Raw genomic sequence first — 13,008 nt, 5'->3', positions numbered from 1 at the left:
TAGTGAAATGGCTCATGGCAAGGAAATTTTTCATAAAAACCACATATAATTAGTTTTTAAACTTCCTGCATAAATCTCTTTAATTTTATATTATGACACAGTACACAATTATTCGCTGAGTAGTTCATCTCCTCTTAGCCAAAGAGAAAATTGAAACTGTCAGTCAAACTGTATGGAATAAGAAATAACATTTTTATTAGCAGTAAACAGAAACTTGTACAATAGAAGTATTTTTATGTCACTTGAAATATTACCTTTGGTTGCAAGTTTTGAAAGTATTCAAGGTATTTTCTGTTCTTATTTATTTTAGTTGGGATTTTGATTGCAGGCAGCTTGCTTTTTTTTTCCTTCTGCCTTACAGTCACGATACTTGAGCACACATATAATGAAACCTTGTTCAATTTGAGACTTCTCTATAGTAATGCAATAACATTACAAAGATTTTCTTCATTTAATCCTCAAACAACTTTTTTGAAGGGTTTTGATTTCCCCCCTATTTACAGATGAAGAAATGAAAACTCAGAGGAAGATAAATTACCATAGTTACATTGCCACAGCTTATGAGTGTGTGTTTGCTCAAATCTGGGTCTTCTGATTCTGAATTTAGAGCTGTTTTTACTATCCTCAGCTGCTTAGATGTAGTACGAGTACATAATTAACAACATAGATACAGTAACAATTCAAAGGAAATTAATTTTTTAAATGGACATTTTTATTCAAAGATGGCAAGACCATACATTTCTCCTAATTTATTTTGTCAAGATCTTATATGTTGAATGAGTTTAGATATTAGATGAGTTTAGGTTGGCAGTAAAGAACTGTTGTGCACTTTCATAGATATTCTTTTGTATCATTCTTCTCTGAACAGACATGATTACACTGTTTTTAACATAGAAACGGATGTTTTGATACTCTTTTTTGTTTGTTTTTGTTTGATACTCTTCAGCAATGAGAAGAGGTTAAAGAAGTTTGGGTATAACTAGTAAGAAGAGTAATTGGATATGATTGTTATCTTAAATATAGCCACCAGACTGTTGATTTAAGTTTTGGTCTGTCCTAAATTATTCATGACAAAATTTTGTCAGCATATCTGGCTCTTTTATCTGTGTCTATGAATCTTCCCTGGTGGCTCAGAGGATAAAGCGTCTGCCTGCAATGCAGGAGACCCAGGTTCGATCCCTGGGTTGGGAAGATCCCCTGGAGAAGGAAATGGCAACCCACTCCAGTATTCCTGCCTGGAAGATTCCGTGGACAGAGGAACCTGGCAGACTACAGTCCACGGGGTCTCAAAGACTCGGACACGACTGAGTGACTTCACACACACACACACACACACACACACACACACACGAATCTTCAAAACAATACTCTGTCTGTAAGGCTGATATGTATATGATTAACATCTAGGCTCTCAAGATAATTTTAAAAATTAAAGGAATAGATATGTGAACACTAGATTCAAAAACATTTCTTTACTTTTCCCATTTCAAATTTATATTAATAAAAGCCTCAAAGGCAACCTCCTTGAGAATATGCACACTCTTACTGGAAACACTCAAGACAATAAGATTAACATTTATTGCTGACTCAGCAAGAAAAGAAATTCAGAGAATTTGGTTCTAGAAGGGAGGTGGAACAAACAAACAGGATGAGCAATCATTTGCTGGAATAAATAGAATTGTTTAGTTTCAGGCATGTTTAAATTGAGAATGACAGAGGTTTTCTTCCAGGAGCTAAGAGCATGATCAAAAACCTGGAGCTAAAAGCATATTATGTGGAAAACAGTGAAGGCAACTGCCTCTCTACAGGAGGTCGACAGGTACAGTAAGGCCAGGTTGTAGGGGCTGCTGTAGGTGTTAGAATGCATGCTGAATGCAGCAAAGAACTTTCTGTTCAAAGACATTTCTTTCTCTGTTTTATAGAGATGTAATTGACATACAGCACTAGTGATATTATAATATCATTGAACCACAGTTCAAAAGCATATGTATTGATTCATTGATATTTATATGTGCATTGTTGTATAAAACACAATGTTTGCCACAATAAACTTAGGTAACATCCATCACCTCACATAGTTACACAGTATTTTGCTTGTGATGAGAACTGTTAAGATCTATTCTCTTCAGTTCAGTTCAGTTGCTCAGTCGTGTCCGATCTTTATGACCCCATGAATCGCAGCACACCAGGCCTCCCTGTCCATCACCAGCTCCCAGAGTTCACTCAAGCTCATGTCCATCGAGTCGGTGATGTCATCCAGCCATCTCATCCTCTGTCATCCCCTTTTCCTCCTGCCCCCAATCCCTCCCAGCATCAGAGTCTTTTCCAATGAGTCAACCCTTCACATGAGGTGGCCAAAGTACTGGAGTTTCAGCTTTAGCATCATTCCTTCCAAAGAAATCCCAGGGCTGATCTCCTTCAGAATGGACTGGTTGGATCTCCTTGCAGTCCAAGGGACTCTCAAGAGTCTTCTCCAACACCACAGTTCAAAAGCATCAATTCTTCGATGCTCAGCCTTCTTCACAGTCCAAGTCTCACATCCATACATGACCACAGGAAAAACCATAGCCTTGACTAGACGGACCTTTGTTGGCAAAGTAATGTCTCTGCTTTTCAGTATACTATCTAGGTTGGTCATAACTTTTCTTCCAAGGAGTAAGTGTCTTTTAATTTCATGGGTGCCATCACCATCTGCACTGATTTTGGAGCCCCCAAAAAATAGTCGGCCACTGTTTCCACTGTTTCCCCATCTATTTCCCATGAAGTGATGGGACCGGATGCCATGATCTTTGTTTTCTGAATGTTGAGCTTTAAGCCAACTTTTTCACTCTCCACTTTCACTTTCATCAAGAGGCTCTTTAGTTCCTCTTCACTTTCTGCCATAATGGTGGTGTCATCTGCATATCTGAGGTTATTGATATTTCTCCCGGCAATCTTGATTTCAGCTTGTGCTTCTATTCTCTTAGCATCTGTCAAAAAAAGATACAGTATCGTTAATTATAGTCATCATGTTGTATATTACATCTGTTGGGCCTGGTTTTGGAATTTGGAAGGAAGTAACCAGACTCAAGAAGCTTAGCTTTTACTGTTTTACAAAGTTTTGGTTTCATAGACTAGTGAAGTTCCTAAAAGAATTCATGAGGACTAGCATATAGTTGTCAAGTGTTTATTTACCTATGGAAGGATGTTTAAAAAAATCACCATATTTTTATCTTCACTATTTCAGAAAAGAATTGAATTTTAACCTCAAATTATAGGTAGGAAGGGCAAGAGTGTCCTTCCAGAGTAAAGGACAGAACATTAAAAATGAATAATCTTGGTGTTATTAAAGACTTACTGCATTGTCCTTGTTTTCTCATTTCCTCTTTCACCAGTGATTCTTTGTCATGTACTTGCATGACTCCTCAGATCGATGGCTGAGATTTACTGAGCTAGGAGAATATCGTAATTATTCAGGCATAAGATGATAAGAACCGGGGAAAGGAGCAGAAAGAACAAGTGAAGGGAAGGAAGATGACAGTGAGAGAATGTCAGTACTGGTGACAGGCTGATGTAGGAGAGAAAGGGAGAGAGTGAAAGATACCTGCCATACTGCACTGTGCCCTGATAATTTTTAATAGTCACATGGCGTGTAACATTGCCCTAATTCATCTCGTAAGAGGTCTTTTGGAATGGCATAGCAACCGATTGATGTCTTGCTGTTGTCTTCATCAAGACTAGAAATGCAATTTGCTTGACATATAAAGATCATGTTTTTATTGGTGATTGATGAGTTAAAATATTTCTCCATCTACAGGCAAACTGATCTTGAGTAAGATTTTAAAGGAGGAAAGAAAGTTTATTTTAAAGGAGGTTAGAAAACTACCTTGATGAACCACCATCAGATAGTCATATCAAGATTTCACAGGTTTTTTTTAAAAAACAATTACCAGGATTCTTAACGTTTAATACTGATGTTTTGTTCTTGAGTCTTGAGACTGGCCATTTAGCAATTGCCAGGTTTTAGTGCTGTAGTTGAGGAGTTTCTGATTCTTCTTCTTTTTTAATGGGATGATGCTGTGATATAAGAAGAAGTATAAGAGTAGTGATAGTTATAGAAAAAGAGCAAAGATGCTTTGTGACTTTGGAAATTATTTTCAAGGTTACTCACAAGAGGATACCTTGTTTAGGAAAGAAGGTGTTTTTTTTTTTTTTCTTTAGAGGAGAAAATGTGTTCAGAAATAGTTAATGGCAACTGTGTTTTTTACTGGATGTTGATCTACAGCATTAATTTAAGATGTACTTTATCTATGATTCTAGACTTCTTTTAAATGTCAAAATCTGGAAAGGCTACACTGGCTCACTCCACTGCTAGGTAATAGCTAGTATTGTCTTTGCTCCAGGGCATTTAAAATGAAATTTTGAGGTACATTGAAAAAAGTCACCAGTTCACTTACTGTACAATATCTTGGAATGTGAATATCTGAAAGAAAAAAATTCAGTAAACGGAGTTACTTGCTGGAATTCACAACACAATAATGAGAAAAGTTTTGCAGCTTTGATCATAAAAGAAATGAGTTGTTTAATTTTACCCTTAAGTGCTGGTACACAGTTTCAGCACCCAGTAAGTCTGCATGCATTTAAATAACTTAAAACAATTATTAAAAGAAAGTTGCTAGAAATAAATAGCATTTATATAAAAAGGAGACTAAGTTCAAACTGCTACTGCTTTAAAATTTAAAAGAAGAAATTCGAGTTCAGAACAGGATGTAGGATTTAGTAACAATTAAAGTAATTTCAATCCCTTAGTTCCTTTGTGATAGCTATGTTCATCATTTAATCATTTTACAAAGAAAGGAATAGAAATGTTACTTGTGATTCTTATCAACACTTGTGACTGAAAACTTTATTATGTGTTGTAAATACTTATGGCCCCAAATAGCTATTTGATTTACAGTTTAAGTATTGAAATAGAATGAAATAGTTTCTACTGTGTTTGTAATCACTGCAAGAACAGTATGAATCATCTTTCAAATAAAAATACTTCCTTTCTTGACCTTTCCCAAAGATGTTTCAAAGTACAAGAATGCCACTTTTTTTGGTCTGATGTCCCCAGACCTTTATTCATCATCTTGAAGGTGATTATTTTCTTAGTTGATCCTAGCCTTGCCGAAGAGTTCTATCTAGAGATTTAAATATATTATTAACTTAGAAAATAAATTTCAAACTACTCATGCTGTTTTACCTAGAAGTATTACATTATTAAGAGTAAATATCTTATTAAACTCAATAGGGAGCCAGAAAGTGAATAAACAAGATTTATTTCTAAGGAGGTACCTGAGTGTATATAAAATAACTAACCAAAAAATTAAAGTTAATAAAATGGGGCAGCTAAACCATATAAGTCAACAAAATTTATATTGAAAAGACCTTGTAAATATTAACTTTAATTTTCCTAGATTGCAATATGGAATTGCTATTATTTGAAGTCAAAACAAAACATGTGAGATACCTGACATTTCAACAGAGTTTGTATGTGTCCTGAACCAGCTATACTTTTTGAGACGCCATTCCAGGTGCTCGTATTTACTAGCCCTTTAATCCTCAGAGCACCACCTTGGTTTGGAAGCTCTAGCTATACCCATCTTCTAGATGAGCGAAGTAAAATGTAGAGCTCCAAATGGACAAATACTGCTTGGCAACTGTGTGGTGTTGGGTTTGAGTCATGTTACCTATTGCAAGTATCTCATGATTTCTTCTCATCCCCTGCCTGTACTCCTTCTGTCACCAAGTACTATAATTTCATTATTTCTTCATATCATTCTATCTTCTCCTTTTTTGGGGTTCTTGCTATGTACACCTGAATAACCATCATATTATGGTCTAATAGTTTAGTAAATCTCAGACATCATTCTGAGGACTTGAGAGGATTTGTGACAAAATTTTAGTACCCATCCTCTTAGCCTATTAATCCAGTTCTGGGTTTCAAAAAATGGTTTGTCTGACTCTTTGTGACCCCATGGACTGTAGCCCACCAGGCTCCTCTGTCCATGGAATTCTCCAGGCAAGAATACTGGAGTGGGTTGCCATTTCCTTCTCCAGGGATCTTCCCAACCCAGAGATCAAACCTGGGTCTCCCGCACTGCAGGCAGATTCCTGACCATCTGAGTCACCAGAGAAGCCCTCTTAGACAGAATCTATTATTTATATACGGTCGTAGGAGCCACTATTTGTAGTCACTTTTAAAAATTATTAGAGTATAGTTGTTTTACAATGTTGCATTTGTTTCTGCTGTACAACAAAGGGAATTACCTATATGTATAATCTGTCTTTTGTCACTTTAATTCACAGGCCTCAGATACTGAACCTAAGAGGGTAGAGGGAAATTTTTTTTTCTTCTCTTTAATAGTGTTAGACGAGGTCTAGCTGTATGAACAAGCAGAGTTATGGCTCTTGCTTCTTTGATAAAGAGATGAGGGCTTGCCAGCTCTGGCCTCTTGCTTGAAACCATTAGTTTGAGATGTCAGTTTGCATTGCATTAAATTTCTGTGCTATGCTACATGGACTCTTTTGCCAGAACTTTCCAGCCTTTCACTGTTTGCTTCTCTCCTTTGCCTAACAGGAACATATGGTTACTTAAATCTAAATTAATCTAAATTGGCTAGTGGCTATCCTATTGGACAGTCCAGATATTGAACACATCCGTCACTGCAGGAAGTTCTGTGGGCTAGCACTGCCTTAGTTTGTTGCTAAAGCACTTGAATTGTGAGTAGACATAACAATATCACCTCTCAGCCTTGTATTCCGTTGACTATATTGCTTTCTTGACATCTGAATGAAATTTACAGTCAAATAGGCTCAGCTAATGGAGCAATAATCCATATTTAATTGTCATATGCTTTTGAAAGATAGTAAAAATAGTGAAGTATTAACTACCTGTATAAAGCACTAAGGAACAGAAGCTACTTGGCTTAGCTATGAAGAAGGAGGAGATGATGTTAGTATAGTGTTCAGAGGAAAGGGAAATCAGCTGTAGTGATGTCATGCCAGGGTTGAGTTGGCTGACCCTGGCTGGCCAGGTGAGTGTGTTTTTCCTCCCATGCCATTCCTGACCTCCCCAGTGAAAGAGATTTCCAAGATGAAATAATAATAGTTGCTTAGTATATGAGATTGATCTGTGAATTGTGTGGTTGATAGTGCTAGCTGAAGTTATTAATAGATGAGGCTAAATGTAGCAAAATTTATATATCTTTTGTTTTGTAGAGCTTTCTTAGAGAAAAGTCATAGTTGAGGTTAGAGAGGTTAAGTCTGTGGTATTTATATTTCCTCTAGCAAACTCTCAAGGAAAGATAAACTCAGTTCAGTTCAGTTCAGTTCAGTCACTCAGTCATGTCTAACTCTTTGTGACCCCATGAATTGCAGCACGCCAGGCCTCCCTGTCCATCACCAACCCCCGGAGTTCACTCAAACTCACGTCCATCGAGTCAGTGATGCCATTCAGCTATCTTATCCTCTGTCATCCCCTCTCCTCCTGCCCCCAATCCTTCCCAGCATCAGGGTCTTTTTCCAATGAGTCAACTCTTCACATGAGGTGGCCAAAGTACTGGAGTTTCCCCTTCAGCATCTGGTAGTTAAATAATCCTAAGGGTTAGATTACATGAGCAGTCTAACCTGCTTTAAGTAAGCATTTAAGCAATTCTTGTTAAACAAATAATCTATTTTACCCTTATAACTCTATTCAGATTTGCTCCCATAATGAATGTTCAGCCAATAACTTTTCACTCACTGTGATGACTCTTGAAAGTGATACCATTTTGATCAAATGATTCTTTTTTCCCACTAAAGTGACTTGTTCACCAAAAGTTACATTAAATAAATCTACTATGAAAAGTGACATTTCAACATTATAGTATCTTTGTGACCCTGTGGACGATACAGTCCATGGAATTCTCCAGGCCAGAAGACTGGAGTGGGTAGCTGTTCCCTTCTCCAGGGGATCTTCCCAACCCAGGGATCGAACCCAGGCCTCCACATTGCAGGTGGATTCTTTGCCAGCTGAACCCCAAGGCAAGCCCATTAAAACTATAAAGAGTGACATTTCAACATTATGGTATCAGGCAAAGATACATTCAGCAATTTACTTGACATAATTTCTGGGTAGAGGTTATCATACAAAGGTATTTCAATTACCTGCCAATAATGGATGAGTCCAAAACATTTCGCTTTGTGTGTGTAGGGGAGGGGAAAATATCTTTCCCCTCTAACCTCCTAGGTTCTTTCTGGCCTAAGACAGATTAACCAAAGAAAAGCATACAAGTTTGTTTAATTTCCTTAAGAAGCCTCCCATGTCATGTAAAACTCATGTTTTATGTGATACGGAAAGCTTCATAAGGATATGAAAACCTAAGTGAAGTCAAGTCACTCAGTCGTGTCCGACTCTTTGTGACCATGGACTGTAGCCTAATAGGCTCCTTCGTCCATGGGATTTTCCAGGCAAGAATGCTGGAGTGGGTTGCCTTTTCCTTCTCCAGGAAATCTTCCTGACCCAGGGATTGAACCTGGGTCTCCCTCATTGTAGGCAGACACTTTACCATCTGAACCAAAGGATATACATGATATCAAAGGATATATATGAAGACCTAAAGATATGGTTAAATCTGAATATTTTTATACTAGATTTGAAGAAGGAAATGGCAACCCACTCCAGTATTCCTGCCAGGAGAATCTCATGGACAGAGGAGTCTGGTGGGCTATAGTCCATGGAGTCACAAGGAGTTGGACATGACTTGGTGACTACACACACATACTAGGTTAGATGAAGAGTGGGAAGTTATGAAAATTGTGTTAGGACAAAGGGTATGAGCTAAGGCTATAAACTGGGGGAAATTAGCAAGGCCTGTCCATTCACATTCCTCTCCAGGTCCTTCCAGCTTTAGGGATAATGGTGATTCTCTCCTCAGGGTTTGGGGGGATACCTCTCATATGATGGTTACAAGACCTGGCTCAGGAGAGAAAAGAAGATCCGAGAGTCCTTTCTGCACTTGCCATTTCTCAGATTCCTTTAGTTTAAAACAACCTGCCAAGGCACTGATTTTGGTGTAGTGTGTTCTGAATTCCATTGTGTGCGTCTATAAGGAGGGAGATGAAGATGTAGTATCTTCTATGCATCTTTAGTCTGTTATGCCCTCCCAACCATAGCCTATACTTTGCCCCAAAGATGTTTTTTTTTGTTTTTTTTTTTTTCTTTTGGCATATGGCTTTTGCAGTTTAAGTGCAAAAAATAACCGTCAGCCTCCAGATCTGAAAAATTGATGAAGAAAATATTTTAGAAATAAGAGAAAAGGACAAGTACAGTAGCACTGCATTTTATATACAAGTTGTATTTGTTTACCTTCAAGTTGCTGTTCATTACTAATATAAACTTGTTTTCATTCAACTGATATATTTTTCTAGCTGTGAAAATTAAGTATCTTGTGTTGAGATGAAACACATCACAACTTTCCCATTAAATTTAATGGGAACACATTTAAGAAAAGTTTAAAAGCTCGTAACGGCAGGGTTTTCAAGCACTAATGAACATCACTAAGCAGGGGATAGGTATACTTGAAAAGCAGCACTTTGATTGGGATACGCAGTGACTGCTAAGCCCTGTAGAAGATCCTGCAGTTTGAGGTGCCACACTGTAAATGAGAAGTCTGGACAGTTTTGTTATCATTTCTGCCTAATATTTATCTAGGTTGGATTCTTTTGCCATAAAGCTGTCAAACTTTCCACTCTGCTTTTCTATCTGCCTCTTTGAATGGGCTCCACAAGAGCTAGCAGTATCACCAGCCTTTGCTAAATTAACATTATTCTCACTGCAATTCACTAGCATTTATGAAATAATTCAGATGGTTGAGATTCTATTTTCCCCCCACATTTAAAATTGTTTACCACAAATCTTTGCTTTATGTTATTTATTCATAAAAAGTTTTGCTTTAAGCTATTTTCTTTCTCAAGAAATCTTTAATAAAGCACCAAAATACTTTTGAAAAACCCTTAGCTATTCCTCATCTCATTGTTTTTTAACATCTTATTTCTTGGAATTACATAGGGCAATTTAGATAGTATAAAACTATATATAACTTTTCCCCAAGTTATATATAGTGGTAAAAAGTTATATGCAGTGTTTCCCAAGTTATATGCAGTGGTAAGAAGAATCCTGCCAATGCAGGAAACATAAGAGATGTGGGTTTGATCCTGGATTGGGAAAATCCCCTGGAGTAGGAAATGGCAACCCCCTCCAGTATTCTTATCTGGAAATTCTATGCATAAAAGGAGCCTGGCGGGCTACAGTCCACAGAGTTGCAAAGAGTGGGACAAGACTTAGCGACTGAACAACAAGAACAACATAGCTGTAACTATATATGTATATATATTTTCTTTCTAAAATGTTTGGGCCATATTTTTAATACTGCATTAAAAAATCCTGTTTAGTGCTTCTGATGTATGTGAATATGTCTCAGTAAATCTGGTTTCCTGAGCTAAGTTTTGAGGACCAGATAACTTGATAAGCTTTCATTGTAGGTGGATATGAAATGTGCTGTGTTTCTTCATAAGTAACTCTTCCTGTGTGCAATGGAAAAATCTTCTATTAGTCAGGACTAGTGGTCATTTTATTGTGGTCATATATTGGTACCTCTAAATACTCTCAGGGAGAGGAAGACAAAGAGAATATCAAATTATCTCATTCAGTTACTTACTTGATGGAGGAAGAAAGTTAAATTTAATGACTAATAAGATATACATGGCTTCCTGGTCATAGATCGTTGAATAGCAATTTTTAGGTTTAAAATGTGAGACATTATTAATCGCATCATAAATGATTTTCATCAGTGATTGTATCATTGGACAAAATAAACCTTTAATAAATATTAACATTGATTTGTACAAAAATATATTATTTGGGCTTCCCTGATAGCTCAGCTGGTAAAGAATCCGCCTGCACTGCAGGAGACCCCAGTTTGATTCCTGGGTTGGGAAGGTCCCCTGGAGAAGGGATAGACTACCCACTGTAGTATTCTTGGGCTTCTCTGGTGGCTCAGACAGTAAAAGAATCCATCTGCAATGCGGGAGACCTGGGTTTGATCCCTGGATTGGGAAGATTCCCCGGAGAAGGGAACGGCAACCTACTCCAGTATTCTTGCATAGACAGAGGAGCCTGGTGGGCTACAGTCCATGGGGTCACAGAGTCGGACACGACTGAGCGGCTAAGCACAGCACAGCACAGCACATGTATTATCTACTTTAATAAGCATTTTATTTATTGAATTTATGCATATAATGATGTGAAAGACATTGATATTAAAACTGAGTTGTGAATATCCTGTGTCATATCACCATAAATATAATTGTTTAGGTACCAAACATGTGTCTTAAAGTAGTTTCAATAGATTTACTTTTGATATTAATTTTTATTTATTAGCCTTTTAAAGTATAATGACTTGGATTTTTAAGTATTTAGGCCATGCCTACATGAGCTAACTACTCAAGCAAGAATGAAAAATACCTTGGTTTATATCTGGATAACTTTAGACCAAACACATCCATTAGTAGGGAAAAGTTTTTTCAACCTAAACTTTCTTCTCTCCCCTGTTTTTAGGGCTTACATTGGCTGAATTGTCTGTTTAGTTTCTACATTCATTCATTTATTGTCATTATATTGTGCATTCAGAAAAATATTAACTGTCTGACTAATCCTGTGTAAAATCTCTAATATTTCTTAAATTTGTGAATTATAATTTTTCTGAATTAGCTCCTTTAAAAATTCAAGTTCATTCATTAACAATTCTTAATAAATCATTATAGTTAACTCCAGTGCAGTTCTATGCTAAGGAAAATATTTTATTTGGATAAAATATTTACTCAAACTTATGTCATAAATTAAATATTTACAATGAAGTCTGTGTGTTCTTAGTCACTCTTAGTCACTCAGTCATGTCTGACTGTTTGCGACTCTGTGGACTATAGTCCACCAGGCTCCTCTGTCCATGAGAATTCTCCAGGCAAGAATACTGGAGTGGGTTGCCATGCCCTCCTCCAGGGGATCTTCCCAACCCAGGGATCAAACCCAGGTCTCCTGAGTTGCAGGTGGATTCTTTACCATTTAAGCCATTGGAGAACCCCAAGAATACTGAAGTGGGTAACCTATCCTTTCTCCAGGGGATCTTCCTGACCCAGGAATTGAACCAGGGTCTCCTGCATTGCAGGCAGATTCTTTACCAACTGAGCTACTAGGGAAGCCCATAATGAAGTATACAATATATTATTATCCAAACAAATAGAAAATTCACAGCTTATTGAATACTCAGTATAAACTGATATTTTAAAAATAGAATTATGTCATTTCCATTGCTGTTTCCTTAAAAATATTTGAATTACCATGATGCATCATAAGGAGGATATGAATATCTTCTTTAAGGGTTAAAAAAATCAGGAGTCTATTGCCTGTCATCTATAGAATAAAGTAAAAATGGGAGTGGGGATTTGACTTTGAGTTAAGATGGATTATGTGTTAGTCACTGTGCTTTAGAGAATGAACCTCAACAGCCCTTTGAGGTAATTATTATCTCCATTTTATACAGGAGAAAACAGAAGTTCAGTGTAGTTAACTAATTTGCTTAAAGTCACACGTTAGTAAATGGTGGAATCAGCATTTGAACATGGTATATCTCATACCAATTTTTTATACTGTAGGGGAGCAAAATCTGCCACCCTGAAGTATTTCTTTGGCACTGAGGACTAATTTAGGTTGATTATTTTTAAGACCACAAAGACTCAGGAAAAACATTTAACCTTCCCCCCAACTGCCTAAAAGAATGTAGATAGAGGACCTGTTTCAGGAAGGGCCTATCACCTTCAATTCAGTTCAATTTAGTCACTCAGTTGTGTCTAACTCTGCGACCCCATGAATCGCAGCACGCCAGGCCTCCCTGTCCATCACCAACTCCCAGAGTTCACTCAGACTCACGTCCATCGAGTCAGTGATGC

The 13,008-nt window shown here is 37.2% G+C and overlaps 1 non-coding gene across 1 annotated transcript; it reads left to right on the top strand.

The window, feature by feature from the left end:
• Positions 1-1,119: 1,119 nt before the first annotated feature.
• Positions 1,120-1,191, top strand: TRNAC-GCA. The gene has a single exon. It is a non-coding gene; the product is annotated as a tRNA-Cys (tRNA).
• The last annotated feature ends 11,817 nt before the right edge of the window (positions 1,192-13,008 follow it).

Source organism: Bison bison, unplaced genomic scaffold, assembly GCF_000754665.1.
Source record: "Bison bison bison isolate TAMUID 2011002044 unplaced genomic scaffold, Bison_UMD1.0 scf7180017864459, whole genome shotgun sequence".
NCBI classification, from domain to species: domain Eukaryota; kingdom Metazoa; phylum Chordata; class Mammalia; order Artiodactyla; family Bovidae; genus Bison; species Bison bison.
The sequence above is the reverse complement of the archived record's forward strand: the minus strand, read 5'-3'. Positions and strand labels throughout refer to the sequence as shown.